Source organism: Neofelis nebulosa, chromosome 12, assembly GCF_028018385.1.
Source record: "Neofelis nebulosa isolate mNeoNeb1 chromosome 12, mNeoNeb1.pri, whole genome shotgun sequence".
Lineage (NCBI taxonomy): Eukaryota > Metazoa > Chordata > Mammalia > Carnivora > Felidae > Neofelis > Neofelis nebulosa.
In genome coordinates this window covers 49,668,413-49,688,493 of record NC_080793.1, presented here as the reverse complement: position 1 = coordinate 49,688,493, position 20,081 = coordinate 49,668,413, and the positions used below count along the sequence as shown (strand labels likewise).

The 20,081-nt window shown below is 43.4% G+C and overlaps 1 protein-coding gene across 3 annotated transcripts in view; it reads left to right on the top strand.

Moving 5' to 3' along the window:
• Nucleotides 1-422: 422 nt before the first annotated feature.
• FOCAD (focadhesin) overlaps nucleotides 423-20,081 on the top strand; it is a 325,702-nt gene continuing 306,043 nt past the window's right edge. For 2 of the 3 annotated variants that reach the window (XM_058695228.1, XM_058695227.1), the window contains exon 1: nucleotides 423-544. The gene's annotated coding sequence lies outside the window, so the exon portion shown is untranslated. Of the gene's footprint in view, nucleotides 545-12,062; nucleotides 12,928-20,081 lie in introns of those variants that run through there. The other variant, XM_058695229.1, reaches the window with a different exon arrangement.

The following is a 20,081-nucleotide window of genomic DNA, read 5'->3' as shown; positions in this document are numbered from 1 at the left end:
GAAGTAAAAATACGAGGCAGCAGCTACAGGGGGGAAGAACGAAGTGACAAGTTGGCTGCTTGCATAAATTTTCTGAATCCTTCACGCTCTCGGGACTATTTTTTGTTCCTGAGAAACACAATCTCCAAAGCTGCTTTGCATCGTCAAAAGCTGCATAGGGGCAGGCTGCCAACAGGACTACCCGGGCACGCTGCAGTGGCATCTCCAGGCGAGTTCCTTTCATCTGCTGTCTCGTAGGCTAATCCCAGCTGCGGTGCCACCCCACGCCCCCCACCTGCCGGCGCGGCTCTTCCGGCCCGCGGGCTCCCGCAGAGAAGTACCCACCCGCCCACGCCGCCCGCCAGCCGCAGTGCGCGGCCTTGGCCTTGGGCGTGCGTGCGACGTAGCGGGGAGGGGCGGGCCGGAGCCGGAGGAGGCGCGGCAGGCGCTCGCAGTCTGCATTCCATTGGTCCTCTCCCCGTAGTCCCCGCCCCCAGACGTTCGTGGCGGCGGGGCGGGCCACGTCAGGCAGCCGGCGCGGGGCTGAGCTTGTGGCAGAAGGGAGGTAAGCGATGCGGGGTGGCAGGCGGCCGGCTGCGGGCCGCTGCCCCCTGCTCAGAGGCCGCAGGATCGCACTCGCCTGTGGCCTGTCTCAGCTTGGCGTGGAGGGCGGCTTAGGCCCTGCAGGCCTGGGGCTGTGCTGGGAGATGGGGCAGTGGAGCATGTGGCGGCAGGGCCGCACCAGGGCGTAGGTGGCCAGGAATGGGACAGGTTCTGCCGTTTGTCCTCGTCCTTTCCTGTCTGGGCTCTGAACTCCTGGACGACTAGGCCTTCTGCGTTAGAGAGCTCCGCGATGCCTGGGTGGGGCCGGCTCTGGTGCTTGCGGTGGGGGCTCAGCAGGATCTTGACTCGGAAACCGATCAGCGCGATCTTTGCATACTTAACCTGCAGCAGGTTGCAGTTCTTCCACTCTTCCCTGACCGGTTCCCCAGTTGAAGGCAGTGCAGGGGATTCTGGGTCGTTTCCTTTCTGGCCGGGGTGGGGGGCCTGGAGGGGACGGGGACGGTCTCCTCATTACCAGTGACTCATTCAGATCCTGTCCACTTCAATGCAAAGGCTTATGGGTGAGCAGGGCCTGTTTTCAGACCTCCTGATTCTCAGGCTCTGTCCTCCCTTGCTGGAATTACCTAAAAAAAAAATATAATAATAACATATATATACATATATATGTTTTGAAATGCCTACAACACCTATGCGGAGATTTGCAGAGACTTGCCGTTGTGTTGCACGTACGAGTTGTGTGTTGCACCATGAGTTTTAATTTCAGCTATGGCATCATCATGATCCTTCAGTTTAGTTCCTGAAATTGGTGCTTCTGCAATCAATGAAGTCATCCTATCCAGTATCATGCAATCGTTCATTCATCCATTTGACAATTTTTTTTTTGATGAATTCCTTAATGGTTAGGGTTTTATGTCAGAAACTAACATGGCATTCCCTGCCTTTCCCCCATTGTATCTGCCAGTTTTATTGTCTAGATTTGAGATGTAGGTTTTTTTTTGTTGTTGTTGATGTTGATGGTTTAGTTTCAGGTTCCAGATTTAGGTACAGAAGCGCATGATTCTATATCGCAAGATAGAGCTCTTCTGAGACCTCATTCAGTTTTTTTTACTTTCACCTCTAGGAAGCCTCAGGCCATGATGGCTAGAGGTGCTGTAATATTGCTTACTTTACTATGAAAGACCCTAGGTTTTAGGTGCCTGTGTGTAAAGTGAGGGGATGGAATTAGAAGTATTCTGTAATTTTGAAATGTTCAAGGAGAGGAAGGGCATCGGCATGTTTACTGAACCGTGTTAGTGGTTGGGAAGTGACCATTTTTAAAACACAGAATGTATTTTATGATTATATGCTTTAATCTTTCTGAATCTGCCCACATTTACTTTTTGACTAGCAAGCAGGTGCATATTTACAATTTTGGTTCACATTCAATTCCTGCATACAAAGCACTATGACTCATCTAAATTTTGAAATGTAATAATCAGGATCTTCTTAATGTTATGCTTAAAGGTATGATATAAAGACAACTGGATAAGTATGCAATTTTCAAAGTACTTTGAGTTGCAGCGGTAGATTAGTGGTAGCTAAAACCAAGGTCTGCCTTGGTTATTTGCTTACTTGGTTAAATGTTAGGTAGTTACCATCACCTGGTTAATATCTATCAATGTCATCTCTGTGTTAACATGTATTTTATCAAGCTGAAATTTATTGGAATTCAATTGATTGCTGCTTCCACTTGAGAATTGATAACCCAAAGGTAAATAAATCATTAGTTTGAGAATAAAAATGCCCATAGAGATAGAACAATAGTTTTTTATTTGCTGATTGGTTAATGGGACTTACAAGTAAATCGTTTGGCCTTCTTGCAGGTGAAAAAATGATTTCTAAAATAGTTCTGAGACATGATATTCATAGCCTTGTGATATTTTTTGGATGTTATTCACAAGCCATTATGTGAATTAAATTGTTTATGTCACTATTAGGGATTTGGAAAGTTTAAGGAAATACAACTTTTCAGAGTTTTGCTTTTGCAAAATTTCTAGAACTTTCTAGTTCTAGAAATGGACCAGATCAAGATGGGAAGATTGAGGAGAAATGCAAGAACTGAGGGAAAAAAAAATCCAAGTGGAGACTTTTCTAGTTTAAAATTTGAGCAGAAAAAAACACAATGAAAAACACAAACATAACTATATTTGGAAGAAGTGTAAGGAAATACTAGTGTCAGGATTACTGGTGAGTCTATATCAAAACTTGATTTTTTTAAAATTGAAGTATAATTGGCATATGCTATCCTATTAGTGTCAGGTATATATCATAGTGATTTGATATTTTTATACATTATGAAATTCCCGTGAGTCTAGTTATCATCTGTCACCATGCAAAGGTCTTACAATATTATTGACCATATTCGCTATGATGTACATTACATCCCCATGGCTTACTGATTTTATAACTGGAAGTTTGTACTTCTTAACCCCCTTCACCTATTTTGTGCGCTCCCCCCCCCACCCCCCCGCCCCATTCTCCTCTTTGGTAACAGTTTGTTTACTGTATCTATGACTCTGTTTCTGTTTTGTTTTGTTCATTTATTTTGTTTTCCAGATTGCACATATAAGTGAAATCAGACGATGGCTTTTTTCTGACTTATTTCACTTGGCATAAAACACTTTAGGTCCATCCATATTTTTTTGCACATGACAGGATTTCATTCTTTTTTATGGCTGAGTAATATTCTGGTGTGTGTAAATAAAATGTACCATATCCTCTTTATCCATTCCTCTATCAATGGACATCTATTTATGGTTCCTAAAAAAGAAACCTAGAGTGGTAATTTCAACTTTGATCACGGTACATCTGGGCAATACATGCTTCTTTCGGAGATGTGAAATCTATATTGTACATTTTAAATTTATTTTTATTTTTTTATTTTTACTTTTTTAATGTTTATTTACTTTTGAGAGACAGAGAGTACGTGTGCACGTGAGTGGGGGAGGGACAGAGAGAGAGGGAGATGGAATCCCAAGCATGCTCTACACCATCAGCACAGAGCCCCACATGGGGCTCGAACCCACAAGGCATGAGATCGTGACCTGAGCCGAAACCAAGAGTCGGACGCTGAACTGACTGAGCCCCCTAATTGCCCCTATATTATATATTTTTGAAGAAGTACTACAGATCTAGGGGTGCCTGTGTGGATCAGTTGGTTTAGTGTCTGACTTCAGCTCAGGTCATGATCTCATGGTTTGTGAGTTCAAGCCCCACATTGGGTTCTCTGCTGGCAGCCTAGAGCCTGCTTTGGATTCTCTGTCCCCCCCCCACCCCCCCATCTCTCTCTGCCCTTCCCCTGCTCGTGCTCTCTCTTCTTTCAAAAATAAACAAACATTAAAAAAAAAAGTACTACAGGTCTAAAGATGAGTAGTATAATAAAATATAGTATAGTTTTGTAAGTGTAAGTTTGTGATTTGCAATTCATGGTAAGTTGGATGAAGGTAGTATATACTATCTCTACATGATAGGAAATGAGATTTGCTCAGCTGATAGGACAAGGGATGTTCATCAGTTTTTCTCCCATTTATTATTTTAAAACATTTTAAAAACATTTGAAAGATTATTTTAAAACATTTTTATTTTATATATATATAGAGAGAGAGAGAGAGGGGGGGGGCAGGGGAACAAGGGAGCAAGGGAGAGGGGCAGAAGGGGGAGAGAGAATCTTAAGTGGGCTTCATTATGTGGGGCTCGATCCCACGACCCTGGGAGCATGACCCGAGCTGAAATCAACCAACTGAGCCAGGCACCCCTCCCATTTACATTATTTGAAACAAGGGGCGCTTGGGTGGCTCAGTGAGTTGAGCATCTAACTTTGGCACAAGTCATGATCTCATGGTTTGTGAGTTTGAGCCCAGCGTCAGACTCTGTCTGACAGCTCAGAGCCTGGAACCTGTTTCTGATTCTGTGTCTCCCTCTCTCTCTGCCCCTCCCCCACTCATGCTCTGTCTCTTTCTGTCTCTCAAAAATAAATAAAAATGTTAAAAAAAATTAAGTTATTTAAAACAAACTTTCAAACAATATGGAAGATCCCATCTAGTTTCAAACAATAGATTGAACGTTGTTGTTTTTATAAATTGGGCCCCCTAAGCACTCCTGGTCTCATAATTTTTATCCTATTTCAAGTCCTATTGGAAGTAATAACATTGCAGTTATGATTTTTAAATTTTGCTAAATTTATATTGGCTTTTATTCAATTAGACTGAGTTACTTTAGTTTTATATATTTTGAAGATGTTCAAAAAATTTGATATTAAATATTGTGCAATTTTCTGTTGTTCGTGACAGGGAAAATACTTCTTTAGGCCCAAGGAATTTGAGAATCCGAACTGCATAGATAGTCAGCTGTTATTATTTATTTAGAGATTTGTCTTTTCCTTTGCCTGGAGACCAATGAAGCATTCCACTCAAGGTTCTGAACTGAAGATTTCAGTTCTTTTCAGTGCATTAGATTCTATCCTTCAATCTCTTTTTGGTTAAATAAATGAAGACTTGCTAATTTGGCTGATAAACATGTTGAACAAACGTCATAATTGTGAATGTTGTAACTATAGTTTTGTTACCAGGTTTTTTTTTTTATTAAATTTTTTAAAAAACATTAAAAGATGTTTATTTTTGAAAGAGACAGAGTATGAGTGGGGGAGGGGCAGAGGGAGAGGGAGACACAGAATCTAAAGCAGGTTCCAGCCTCTGAGCTGTCAGCACAGAGCCCAATGGGGGGCTCGAATTTATGAACCGTGAGATCATGACTTGAGCCTAAGCCTGACACTTAACTGACTGAGCCACCCAGGCGCCCCTGTTACCAGGTTTTCTCACGGCCACGGTGTACTTTTCTTTCCTCTCTTTAAAACCTTTTTCTTTGGCCTAGCTGCTTTCAGAATTTACTGTATCTTTTACTTTATTTAATGATCATTGAACAGGTTGGTTTATATAATCAAAACTTCAGGTGTTAGTTTATGATATTAGGACACATGGAGGGAGTGGCAGAAACTTTTTATTAAAGTTTTGCATTGTTGGGGTGCCTGGGTGGCTCAGTCCGTTAAGTGTCCGACTCTTGACTTCAGCTCAGGTCGTGATCCGCGGTTCGTGGGTTTGAGCCCCACATTGGGCTCTGCACTGAACGCACAGAGCCTGTTGAGGATTCTCTCCCTCTGTCTCTGCCCCTCCCCCTCTCATGTGCTCGGTGTTCTCTCTCAAAATAAATAAAAGAACTTAAAAAAAATAAAAAAAAAGTTTGGTATTGTTGAAACATTTAAGTAAATGGAATTTTTAGAGTCATTGATATTAAAGATACTGTATTTATTTGGGGTGCCTGGCTGGCTCAGTTGGTAGAGCATGTGACTCTCGGGGTCGTTTTTTTTTTTTTTTCAACAAAGAGTATCTGCTCTGGTTCCAGGTCCCTAACTTTCCTTCAAAGAACTTGAAAAGTATTGTGTGGAAGCCACAGAGAGGGCCAAACTACAGAGAGGAATATTACAATTAGTTGCATGTATAGCATACTGGAGGGCAGAGGGGGGAAACTGAATATGAGATTTCAGGAGCTTCAGAGAAGGCTTTCTGGAGGCTTGTTTGCTTGAACTGAATTTTGAAAGCAAGTAGAAATTAGTTGGTGAGGACGGAGGATAAACATTCTGGGCCCAAGGGAGAAGTGAGAACAGACTGACAGATGAGAGACAAAACATAGACTCTTCACATATTAAGGGGTCGATAGAGAAATGAGGTTTAATATATAAACAAAGAGCATATAAGAAAAGCCCTCTTCCCTACCGTTTTAAACATTTTGACCTTTATCCTTGAGGCTGTGGTGATCCAATGGGTAAGAGATTTTTTAAAATTTATTTTATGGGGCGCCTGGGTGGCGCAGTCGGTTAAGCGTCCGACTTCAGCCAGGTCACGATCTCGCGGTCCGTGAGTTCGAGCCCCGCGTCAGGCTCTGGGCTGATGGCTCGGAGCCTGGAGCCTGTTTCCGATTCTGTGTCTCCCTCTCTCTCTGCCCCTCCCCCGTTCATGCTCTGTCTCTCTCTGTCCCAAAAATAAATAAAAAACGTTGAAAAAAAAAAATTTAAAATTTATTTTAAATTTTTTAAATTGACATCCAAATTAGTTAGCATCTAGTGCATCAATGACTTCAGGAGTAGATTCCTTAGTGCCCCTCGCCCATGTAGCCCACCCGCCCTCCCACAACCCCTCCAGCAACCCTCAGTTTGTTCTCCACAACTATGAGTCTCTTCTGTTTTGTCCCCCTCCCTGTTTTTATATTATTTTTGTTTCCCTCCCCTTGTGTTCATCTGTTTTGTCTCTTAAAGTCCTCATATGAGTGAAGTCATATGATTTGTGTCTTTCTCTGACTGACTAATCTCACTTAGCATAATACCCTCCAGTTCCATCCACATAGTTGCAAATGGCAAGACTTCATGCTTTTTGACTGCCGAGTAATACTCCATTGTATATCTATACCACCTCTTCCTTATCCATTCATCCATCGATGGACATTTGGGCTCTTTCCATACTTTGGCTATCGTTGACCGTGCTGCTATAAACACGGGGGTGCATGTGTCCTGAATGGGCAAGAGATTTTAAGTTGAAGAAAGTTAAGATCAGTTTCATGTGGCAAGGCCCGTTGGTGGAAGGGCAGTATGATAGAGCTCCAAATGATGCAGGGGGGCTTGAGAGACTAGGATGGACCCAAGATCTATTAAGATGATGAAAGCGGTGTCTAGTTCGATGTGTGGGATGAGGAAAAGGTGGATGGAGTCAAGGATGCCTCCTAGGTTTATGGCTTCCCAAGGTAGGAATCACATGAGGATTATCAAGAAACTAAGATCAGTCTTGGATATGCCTTTAGGTCACACATTTGATGCTGTTCTGTGGGCAGTTGGCAGTACTGGTCTGGGAAGGAGGAGGTGGCTTTAGGCAATATAGCGATTAAGATGTTATCAATATATAGGTGATAGTTAAAACAGTGTGCGGATAGATGTAGATATCGAAGAGAGTTTGTAGGATAAGAAAGAAGCAAGCAAAAAAGAAACTCTGGGAAGTACCACCGTAGAAGGAAATTGATCCAGTGAAAAAGAATGAGAAGGAACAGTGGAGCTCCAGAAGGCAAGGGCATCGAGGATTTCAGAAGGAGAGAATGGACAACTGTGAAATACCACGGAGGATGGAAGAGTGCTGTCTAGAGGTTTTAGGAAGGTCTACCAGATAGGCAAGGATGATTAGTTTGCAACGTTCCTAGTTCATATAATTGTATAACTTTCTGTAGCAAAATTCAATAGAACCAGACGTTATGTATAGTTGGAATGAACCAGTGTTTGGATTTTGTTATCTACCTATGGTAGGAATCCAAGGGAGCTCAAAGTATTAGTAAGACAATGGTAGAAGTGTTGAAACGTGAGGTTTAGACTGCGTGGAGGTAGTGACCAAGCCAAGAGGAGGCTGAGAGATTGATAGAAAATATTGGTTCAAGGGATTAGAAGTCTGGGTGAGGTGTGCATATATAAGGTATAAAGGGTATAAGGAAGATAGCTGATAGAAATACTCTGGAATCAGAGAAGAATATTGGAGTTTAAGATTTTAGGGTGCTGATAGAATGTAGGAATTGGCCAGGGGTGTAGATGGCTGAAATGGAGGTGATATGGAGATATTCAAGAATAATGAGACTGGTGTATTGGATGAATCACTGACTTAGAAATGGGCCCCAGAAGACCATGGTACCCAGGGTGGAGAGCCGGCCTATGGTTTCTGAGTTTTAAGATCGCCCATAGTAGTGATTAGTATATATGGGACATGAAGATACTTGGATGGCATGACCTCACAGGTATGAGACTAAAAGGTCAGGCTTCTTCTGGGCCTTGGAGCTTGGCAGAATGATTAACTTTCACCGAAATGGCCTCCAAAGAAGGAAAGTGTAGTTTCCATTCGGCCTAAGAAGTAGGGGGAACATCTCCGTGTTGCCTGTGGAGTCTGCTTGGGATTCTCACTCTCTCTCTCTGCTCCTCCCCTGCTCGTGCTTCGTCTTGAGAGGAAGAGAGAGAGAGGGAGAGCGAGAGGGAGAGCGAGCGAGACAGTGCGCTCTCTCTCCCGACCCTCTCTTAAAATAAACTGTAAATTTAATTTTTTTAATGTTCTTGTTTTATTTTTGAGAGAGAGAGCATGAGTGGAGAAGGGGCAGGGAGAAAGGGAGACACAGAATCCGAAGCAGGCTCCAGGCTCCGAGCTGTCAGCACAGAGCCCGACACGGGGCTCGAACTCACGGACTGTGAGATCATGACCTGAGCCGAAGTCGGTCGCTCAACCGGCTGAGCCACCCAGGCGCCCCTCAAAATAAACTTTAAAAAGAAGTAAGGGGAGCATCTAATGAAGATGTTGAGCATCTAATAACAGAACTTGTTAACCATGGAATCAGAGTCCAAAAAGCGAGGACTGTTTACTGGAGAGGAAGGCAGGTTAGGAAGCGTTGGGTGTGAGGGAGGGTGACCCTGTTTTTCTGAAGCGTTTGTCTGGCTTTGAAGCATTTGTCTTGACTTCCAACACGCTTTTCATCGCATGTGCCAGTTCTCCGGTATTGTTAGGACGCCTGGAAGGTTATGTTGACCATTTTAGGTTCGTTCTGGTGTAAAAAATGCCTCGGTACTAATGACGACTGCCATGGATTTGGGAGGCGGGCATACAGGCATCTACCTCTGATTTCCCTCCTGTTATCTTAGGGCCTCGAGGCCCGTTGAACAGTCTGTGTTTCTCAGGACAGTTCCTCACTCATGCATAAGATCCTGTTCGTTTTACCTCTTCAGAGGTTTGGCTCCAATTTCTCTCCTGCAAAATTGCTTTTTTCCCTCATTGCTGGATTATTCCCTTCAGTATGTTAACATCCTATTTCTCTTATCTTAAAACAATTACCTTTTCAGGGTGCCTGGCTGGCTCAGTCCGTGGAGCACGTGGCTCTTGATCTCGGGGTTGTAAGTTTGAGCCCCACACTGGGTGTAGAGATTACTTAAAAACAAAATCCTAAAAAAAAGTCTTTAAAGGGGTGGCTGGCTGGCTGAGTCAGGAGCATGCAACTTTTGATGCGGGGGTTGTGAGTTTGAGGCCCGCATGGGGTATAGAGATTACTTAAATAAACAAATAAACACTTAAACTAAAATTTTTATTTTATTTTGGAGAGGTGGGGGAGGAGGTGCAGAAGGAGAGAGAGAGAGAATCCTGAGCAGGCTCCACCCTTAGTGCAGGGCTGGATGTGGGGCTCGATCCCATGACCCTGGGATCATGATCTGAGCCGAAATCAAGAGTGCTGTTGCCATGTCCAACCAACTGAGCCACCCAGGCACCCCTCCGGAAAACAAAATCTTAAAAAAAATTTTTTTTAAACTAAATCCTTAAAAAAAAACCAAAACCCGTCTTCATCCCATTTCCCCCTTATGCCACCGCATAATTTCTTTTTCCCCCTTTATGGTGAAACTTATGTGTCCATTTACTTTCTTCTCTTTCTTCCTCAAACCCACTGTAATCTGGCTTCCCTTACACTCTGAAACAATTTGCTCTCCTCAAAGTGACTCTGATTTTCATTTTGCTAAATCCAAAGGTCTGTCTTTCAATCCTCATCTCTTACCTGACCTATCACCATTTCTGCCCCAACTTTACTGAGTTATCAGTGACACATATTGCGAAAGTGACACATATTAACAGAAGAGAAATCTAGTAAGTATTTTAAAAGTAATCACTCTATGGGGCGCCTGGGTGGCTCAGTTGGTTAAGTGTCTGACTTCGGCTCAGGTCATGAGCTCATGGTTTGTGGGTTTGAGCCCTGTGTCGGGCTCTGTGCTGACAGTTTGGAGCCTGGATCCCACTTCGGATTCTGTGTCTCCCACCACCGCCCCCCTCCCCCCCCCCGAAAATCAGTAAACATTAAAAAAACTTTTTTTGGAAAAATAATCATTCTGGGAGTGCCTAGGTGGCTCAGTCGGTTGAACATCCGATTCTTGATCTCTGCTCAGGTCATGATATCACAGTTTATGAGTTTGAGGCCCACATCAGGCTCTACTCTGAGAGTGTGGAGCCTGCTTGAGATTCTCTGTCTCCCTCTCTCTGCCCCCCTCTCTCAAAATAAATGAATAAAATTTATATATATATATATGTTTAAATATATATATAATATATGTAATTAAATATATAATTATATATTACATATAATAATAAATATATAATAATATATGTAATTAAATATATAATAAAAAATATATAATAATAATAACCACTCTGGCTGCTATTGCAAAAAATGCCCCACGTTCTACCCATTTCCTATATGCACATTTCTTTACAAAGTGACTTCGTTGCTTCCCTCAGGAAGAGGTAATCCATTTCTCCATCCCCTTGAATCTGGACTTCCTTGTGACTGCTTTAATCAGCAGCAGGGGAAGTGGGATTTCTTAGTCTCAAGGCCACGTAGCTTCCTCTTGCCTTGCTTCCATTAGACCACCACGTTAAGAAGCATGGAATAGCTTGCTGTAACACATGTAGGAGAGACAAGCCATCCCAGCGGAAGCCTCCAAACCTGCCGGTCCCCGTTTGCCACATGAGTGAGCCTAGACAAGACTCGCAAAAGAAGTACCCCCTCTCCTCTTCTTCAAACCCAACCCAACTTGCCAACCCCAGAATCTTAAACTAATAAGTGATGGTTGCTTTGCCTCACTAAATTTCAGAAGTGGGTTGTAATCGCTAACCAATATAGAGGCTCTTAGAACATCAAGGGCGGACAATGGGGGGCTTACACTAGAGTGAGAAGATTCTAGACATATGTGTGGATTGTAAGAGAAAGTGGAGAGTCAAGGATGACACCCGGGTTTTTTCCCTGAATCATAGAAAAGAAGGAGTTTCCATTAACAGAGATGGGGAAGACCACAGATGAAGCAAGTATAGGGAAGAAATCAGGACTTGAGTTTGAGCTTTCTATTAGTCATTCAAATAGAGACACTGGGTACGTATCTGGATACACAGAGTCTGGATTTCAAGGAACGAGGTTCAGGCTAAAAATATAAATTTTGCAGCTGACTATTACCAGTATTAAGGACTGAATGATATGATTGAGGGACCGTGAGGTCTAACACTGAGCCCAGGAGCACTCCAATGTTAAGAGGTCAGAGAGATAAGAAAGAACCAGGAAGGGAAAAGAAAAGGGGCATCAGGTGAAAGAAAAACCAGGAATTGTGCATCTTTGATCATTAAGGGAAGAAGGTGTTTCAAGAAGCAGAAAGTGATCAACTGTTTTAAAAAATGCTGATGGGGGGCACTTGGGTGGCTCAGTCGGTTAAGCATCCGACTTTGGCTCAGGTCATGATCTCACAGTTCATGAGTTTGAGCCCCATGTCGGGCTCTGTGCTGACAGCTCAGAGCCCGGAGCCTGCTTCAGATTCTTTGCCTCCCTCTCTCTGACCCTCCCCTGCTCGCTGTCCTTCTGTGAAGAATAGACATTTAAGAAAAATTTTAAAAACGCTGATGGGAAGTGGTAACTATGGGACAGGCTGGAGGTGGCAGTAATACGAGGGTGGTAAGCATTTGGCAAAAATGTTACAATTTATAACTCAAAGTGAAGAGGCTGCTATTCCGTGACTAAAGTTCAGGTATTCCGTGCCATTGATTTGAGAATATGACCCTCTTCCAAAGAACAAAGAGCCTGGATGTGGAAGAACACTCTGGCTAAGCAGACCTCTGAAAAAAAACAGATCACAAAAGTACTTGCAAGAGGAAGCCACGGGTTTCCTCGGGTAAGAGCCAGAATCTGTTCCAAGAGCTTTGCCATAAAACACCAAAGAGATACCCAGGCCCGAAAATAGTTTGGTACCAAAAGCCTACCTTTAGTCTTCTGCATTGCAGCAGACGACTGCCTCTTTCGGTTGTTTGACCTAAAACGTTTGGTGTCCTCCTTTCCTCTTCTTACCTTCCACATCCAATCCGTTTGCACATTTTGTCAAAATATATGGAAAGTCTGACCTCTTCTCCCCGTTGCTACTGCTGTTCTCCGAGGCAATGTGGTTTCTCTCCCCGGATTATTGCTGGAACCTCCTCATGGTCTCTTCTTTTTTCCATCCTTGCCTGTTTATGGTTTACTTCTTCAGGGAAGCCAGAATGATCTTTTAGAAATGACAGTCGAGTCTGACATCCTCCTGTCCCAAACCCTGTAGGACTCTTCTGTCTCACTGAGGAACTCCAAAGCTCACGGCGGCCTGCAGGCACTTACAATATCTGGGCCCCTGGTCACTCTGCTCTCCCACTGCCCAATTTGTTCATGTGGACGAACCACGTTGGTGCCTTCGGTCTTCCCTAAACCTGCTAAGCGTGTCTCCACCTCAAGGTTTGTGCTTCGTGTTCCTTCTGTCTGGAATGTTCATTACTTCCTTCTGGTCTCTGTCCAAATGTCACTCTCCCAGAAAGGCCTTTCTTTATCCTTTGACAGATGCCCAAACATATAAGACTGCCCTAAAGGGGCGCCTGGGTGGCTCGGTGGGCTAAGTGGCTCTTGCTTTCGGCTTAGGTCATGATCTCCCCATTTGTGAGTTAGAGCCCCGTGACGGACTCTGCGCTGACAGTGTGGGGCCTGCTTGGGATTCTTTCTCTCTGACCTTCCTTGGCTCGCCCTCTCTCTTCCTCTCTCCGTCTCCCTCTCTCTGCCAGTAAATGGATGAATGAATGAATGGACTGTCCTAAAATTTATCTATTGATGACGTAGTGGTTTTGAGGTGTTATGTTGTATATGCATTTGGAAAATTAAAAGGAAATAAACTCTTTGTACTGTAATTTTAGCAACTAAAAGAACCTAGCTTTTATAGAGTTTCAGTTATAGGCTAGACGAATAAGTGCTAGAGAACTACTGTTGACACACAGTGCCAGTAGTTAACAACATGGTCTTGTGAACTTCAAAAAAAAATTTTTTTTTTTTTACAGATTATTTTATTTTGACTTTTGACTTATTTATTTTTTTCTTTTTTTAGAGAGCAGGAGAGGGGAGAGGGGCAGAGGGAGAGAGCGAGAATCCCCAGCAATCTCCACGCTCCCGCCGCCCCGGGATCGTGACCCAAGCCAAAACCAAGAGTCATACGCTCAACCGACTGAGCCCCCCCACCCCGGGCGCCCCCCCCAAATCCGATAGAGTAGATCTCATGTTAGGTTGTCTTTAACGACCATGCCCAACCAAAAGGATACAAGACACGGAAGGTGTTGCGTGTCTATGACGTTGATTGTGCTGATGGTATCCTGGGCGTTTGCATGTGTCCAGACTCCTCACGTGGTACATGAGAAGTTATGTGCATTTCCTTGGATATCATGTCCATTATTATACAGTAGTGTGGTGAAAAAAATACCTACTCTCTCACCTGAGGCTAACTTACTTGATTAACATGAGATTGGAGAAAGTTGAACACACTGGAGGAACACTTAATTTTTTTCAGGGACAGATGGATTCATTTGCTGGCAAACCACTTAGAATCCAAGGTAATTCTGTTAGCTTACTTGTTTGGAACTCTGCAGGACCATTAGAGCTTCTAATAACTCAAAGGTGTGACTTTCTCATTAAATAGCTCTTAATAAGCAGTGTAATTGGATCAAGTGAGACTTTTTTATCTTGTGTGCTGTGGTGAAACTGCCTCTTGCAGACAGTGATAAAGGACTGTGGTTTCAAGTGAATCGATAACATTACCACTTTTTTTTAAAGATTTTATTTTATTTTTGTAAAGTTACCTCTACACCCAGTGTGGGGCTCAAACCCACAGCCCTGAGATCAAGAGTCGCACACTCCACCAACTGAGCCAGTCATGAATCCCGAGATCACTCTTTTTTTTTTTTTTTTTTTATCGAGACCCCAAAACTGACCTTATGGTTTTATTTGAAGAGGATTAGTGATTTTTATTTAGTGTAAAAAAAGTAATGTATGCCAATTGCAGGGGAGGTGGGGAATTAAATGTAGCAAATACAAGGAGGAATATGATAGGTGGTAATCACCTGTCATCTTATTATCCAGAAGGGTACTTGTTAACATTTTTGCATATTCACTTTTTTCCTTAATCCTTTATGTATATACTTTACATATATGCTTTAAACTTGGTTATGTTCATGATTGTTTGCAAAAATTTCTTTTTAAAAAAATTTTTTTAAATGTTTACTCGCGGGGCGCCTGGGTGGCGCAGTCGGTTAGGCGTCCGACTTCAGCCAGGTCACGATCTCGCGGTCCGTGAGTTCGAGCCCCGCGTCAGGCTCTGGGCTGATGGCTCGGAGCCTGGAGCCTGTTTCTGATTCTGTGTCTCCCTCTCTCTCTGCCCCTCCCCTGTTCATGCTCTGTCTCTCTCTGTCCCAAAAATAAATAAAAAATGTTGAAAAAAAAAAATTTAAAAAAAAAAAAAAAATGTTTACTCGCTTTTTGAGAGAGAGAGAGCGAGGCAGAGAGCGAGAGAGACACAGAATCCAAAGCAGGCTCCAGGCTCTGAGCTGTCAGCACAGAGAGCCTGGCACTGGGATCGAACTCATGAACTGTGAGATCATGACTTGAGCTGAAGTCGGCCACTTAACTGAGCCATCCAGGTGCCCCTTTTTCTTTCTTTCTTTCTTTCTTTCTTTCTTTCTTTCTTTCTTTCTTTCTTTCACTCTACCATAAGCATTTCCTTATACGATTAAAACTTTGTAAATGTATTTTTCATACCTAATCAGTATTTTATCTGCATATTCTGTAGCTTATCTTTTAGATCAATGAATAACTTTACGCCGAAGATGGTCGTCTTTAACCCTATTGTATCCTTTTCTGGCGTTTTAATACTTAGTTATTTTGAGAGAGAGGGAGAGCGGGTTCACATGGGGGAGAGGCAGCGAGAGAGGGAGAGAGAATCCCAAGTAGGCTCTGCACTGTTAGTACGGAGCCAAATGCTGAGCCTGATCTCGCAAACTGTGAGATCGAGACCTGAGCGGACATCCAGAGTCTGACGCTGAGCCGCCCAGGCGCCTCCCCCCTTTTGTATTCTCTGTATTCTTATACTTTTGAAATGGGGAGTGAATGGGACTTGAAGACCTACATGCCACCCTGGGGGAGGTAGCCAAGAAGTGCCAAGCATCAGATCAAATGCTCAGTCAGTAGCACCTTGACTGCCCACTCCCGTAGCAAAGTGGGTTCGTCTTGACCTACCTTAGACTTTCAGCTTTATTGTGCCAGGTTCCCTGTGGGATTCAGTTGGGTGGGTGGGCCTTGGGGAGTCTCTTGTGGTCCCGGGCACCAGGCTGGTTCTGCCTTATTTCTGCGGCTTTGAAGACCTGTGCGTCAGTTCGGAGGGAAGCCAGGTTGGGAGCGATCTCCCTAGTGTCTGCATTTGGGCCGAGAGGCAGAAGTGGTCTTTGAGGTTGAAATGACGCTCTTTGAACAGTGGCTTTATTGTGAGTTTGCCGGTCTATAGAGCTGCTGCTGCTGTTCATCTGGTCGGTCATCTATTTCCCCCACCGTGTTGAAAAGTTTCCTAGAAACTGTACCTATAAAAATTGCATGTATCGGTTTGAAAATTTGTAAACTTGAAAAAAAAAAAATGCTGGGGATGCCGGGTGGCTCCGTGGGTCGAGCATCTGGCTCTTGATTTCAGCTCAGGTCACGGTCCCAGGGTCATGGGATCAGGCTCTGCGTCGGGCTCGGTGCTGAGGGTGGAGCCGGCTTGAGATTCTCTCTTTCCCTCTTGCCCCTTCCTCCCCCCCACCCCCTAAAAATTCCCATGAGGAGCTACATGTTCCTCTTCCTGCTCCTCCAACTGCTCTTCCTCCTCTTCTTTAAGTATAACTTGTTTGGTAAAGGTTTTATTTTTAAGCAATCTCTACGTCAACGTGGGGCTCGAACTTACAACCCAGAGAGCCAGAGTCCTATGTGCTACCGACTAGTCAGCCAGGAGCCCCTAAATATGATCTTGAAATGAACTATCAGGGACATTCTACATACCGTATTCTGCCAACTGGATATCGGCGTGTTTTTTGTTTTTTCCAGGAGCCTCTTCTAATTCTTGCATATGGTGCTTCGTGTCTCCAGGCTAATGTGAAATGATTTACTAAAGGTCTTCTGCTCGGGATGGTTGTGAAGGTTTAACTGGTATCTGCTTATTAAGCGCCCTACAAATAAAAACAGCCGTGAATAATGCCAGCTGTGGAATAGAAAATTAGTAAATGTTACTTCTTTGGGTAGTTACGTGCTTAAAGCGCCTTTTACCCCCAGTGGGAAATACCCAGAGGTGATACTGCGGGTTTCTAAAGGGTTGTAATACATAGCAGACTAAGGACGTGGCTATAGCAGATAATAGCTGTCGACTGAAGCATTCAAGTAAAACTTATGATGTATTCAAGTAACAAAGACCCATTTTCCAGCTCTGTTAGATTCAGCTGGAAACAGTGAAGAGCCAGTCTTGTGAGCTTTTGCATGTGTTCTTTGACCTTTTTTTTTTTTATTTAAGAAAATGTATCAAAATGAATAACAGTGTAATAAAATATCACTAATCTGGGTTCTGCTGATTTAGGATTTGGACTTGGTTCATCGTGATACTATCTATACCAAAGTTATTTGCTCAGTGGAAAAAAAAAAAAAAAAACCAGGGAAGGGATGTGTCTAAGGAGAGTGAAGTATTTTCAAACCCTAAATGTGTTGGTAAGTGACTTCCGGTTGCTGTGTTAATTCGGAGATAAAGCCGTTTAGGGGCGCCTGGGTGGCTGAGACGGTTGAGCGTCTGTCCGACTCTTGATTTCGGTTCCGGTCATGATCTCAGGATTTGTGATCGAGGCCTGCGTCGGGCTCTGAGCTGAGCGCTCAGAGTGTGCTTGGGATTCTCTCTCTCTCTCTCTCTCTCTCTCCCACCCACACACTCTCTCTCAAAATAAACAACCTTAAACAAAAGAAGAAGAAGAAAACTGTTCACAAATATGTTTTTCTACTTATGGCTCTTATTAATTTATTTTGGTCTTCGTTTCGTGAGTCTAATTCGTGAGAAAGATACAGATTCTTCTGTATTTCTCACTTTCTGTTTTGGAAAGTTGCTCCAAAAGCAAAATAAACAACAGAATTCTGATTCTAACATTTCTTTCTTTCTTTTTTTTTTTTTTGGAGCGTATTGTGTATTAGCTACTGTGCTAAACACAGCAAGTCGAAAACCACTTTTACTAACTGCCCATTGCACCCCAGGCCCAGCAGTGGTGAGCAAGACACAGCTGTTTCTCTCAAGAAAACTCGAAAAGTCCAGGGGAATAATGCGGCAGGCTTGGTCAGAGAGGAGCCCTTCCTGTTCGACAGCCTTCTTCGCTAGTGTCTGAGCAGGTACAGCTGCGATCCCATGGCAGCTAGCCCCTTCAGAACGAGAAGGTCTTCTCCATCTTGAGGACGGATTACAGTCCTCACAGGGCTGGAAGGGACGTTAGAAATTGCCTGAGCCCAGCTCTGCATCTCAGCCTCTTCTTGTCCTTGCCTGGAAGGTGATGGCAAGGTGTAGTCCTCACCCTGTTTTCTGAGACGGCCGCGGGAACTGAGAAGGGATGTGGCGTGGCTTCCGTGTGATCTCTTTCTTCTGGACATTTCTTCCCGAACACTCCACCATGGTCGCAAACTCTGTGTTCTTACAAATGACCTCATCCATACGGAAATTTCTCTCTGTCTCACGGAGCTGTGTTTTGAACTGTCACATGATGGGGCCACCTGCCAGCCAAGCATTCCTTTGCGGAAGTGTGGCCGTCTGTGCCTGTGGGATAGTGTTTGAGCAATCGTTTGGGCAAAGGATTGCTTTCATCTGTTTCAACGAATATTTACCTATTTATTTAAAAATGGAAAATGGTTTTTTAATAAACTGTCTTGTGCTTGCTAAAAAAAAAAAAAAAAAGGGAAGTGTAAATATGGAAGTTTTGATATCACTGGTAAGAATCTGCATGGACCAGGGTGCCTGGGTGGCTTAGTCGGTTAAGCGTCCGACTTCGGTGCAGGTCATGATCTCACAGTTCGTGGGTTTGAGCCCTACATCGGGCCTTGTGCTGACAGCTTGGAGCTTGGAACCCGGAGCCTGCTTTGGATTCTGTGTCTGCCTCTCTCTCTCTGCCCCTCCCCTGCTCATGCTCTGTCTCTCAAAAATAAATAAGCATTAAAAAAAAAAAAAAAAAAAAAGAATTTGCATGGACCTAATGAAAGATCCACACACTCATTGCCATGACAAGAGTAGCCAATCTTTGTTTTTGTTAGATGCTCACTGGATTTAAACTCAATGGTCAGTGATGAAATGAAAATGTAAAATCAAGAAATATACAGGATGAGGGTCGGTTTATATTGATCGTTTTTGTGTTTTGTGCTCTGCATGGGATGCCTCCGGTTTTTTTAAAGATTTTTTTTGAGGGCTCCTGGGTGGCTCAGTTGGTTGGGCATCCCGACTCCTGATTTCAGCTCAGGTGACCATCCCAGGATCGTGGGATTGACCCCTATGTCAGGCTTCACACACAGTGTGGAGCCTGCTTCAGATTCTCTCTCTCTCTCCCTCTGCCCCTACCCCTGTTTGCGTGTGCTCTCTCTCTCTCTCTCTAAAAAAAAAAAAAAAAAAAATGAATAAAAGATTTTATTTTTGGGTGCCTGGGTGACTCAGTCGGTTGAGCGTCTGACTTCAGCTCAGGTCATGATCTCATGGTTCGTGAGTTCAAGCCCCACGTCAGGCACTGTCTTCAGGGCCTGGAGCCTGCTTTGGATTCTGTGTCTCCCTCTCTCTCTGCTTCTCCCATGCTCACACTGTGTCTGTCTCTCTCTCAAAATAATAAATAAACATTAAAAAAAATGATTTTATTTTAAAGCAATCGCCACACCCAGGGTGGATTGCAATATATACAAAGATACATAGCTGTTTGCATAGGCTGATGAACTACTTTGGGAACCCAGGTTTTTTGTTTTGTTTTGTTTTAAAGAGACGCTAGATTCTCTGGGATGCAGCAAGATGTAGTAGAAAAAACAAGGCGTTGGATTCAGACTAAGAATAATAATAGCCAACATTTTGAAAGTGTTCATTATGTGCCTGGTTGTGAGTAAAGTGCTTTAATGCATTATCTTAATTTGAAAAAAACTCTGCATCAATTGTCCTTTATAGGGTAGCGGTTAAGAACGTGGACTTCGGAGACAGATTGCACGGTTCATATTTGTGCTCTGCTTACATAATTAGGCAATTAATTTTGACCTCTCTTTGCCTCACTTGGTTTTTCATATGAAAATGTGGATAATAATAGTAGTCCTGTCATGCGGTTATTTTGAATATCGGATGAGAGAAGACACATAAAGGGCTTCGACAGTGCCCGCCTGGCACATGGTAAAACTCAATATCCTGGCTATTAATACCACTGTATAACCTCAGGCAAGTTACTTCCTCTCTGAGATGTCGTTTTCTCGTGTGGGAAGTGGGAGTTAATAATATCTACCTCAGAGTTACTGTGCAGACCCGATAGGATCAGTTTAAAAAAAAAATTTTTTTTTGAATGTTTTTATTT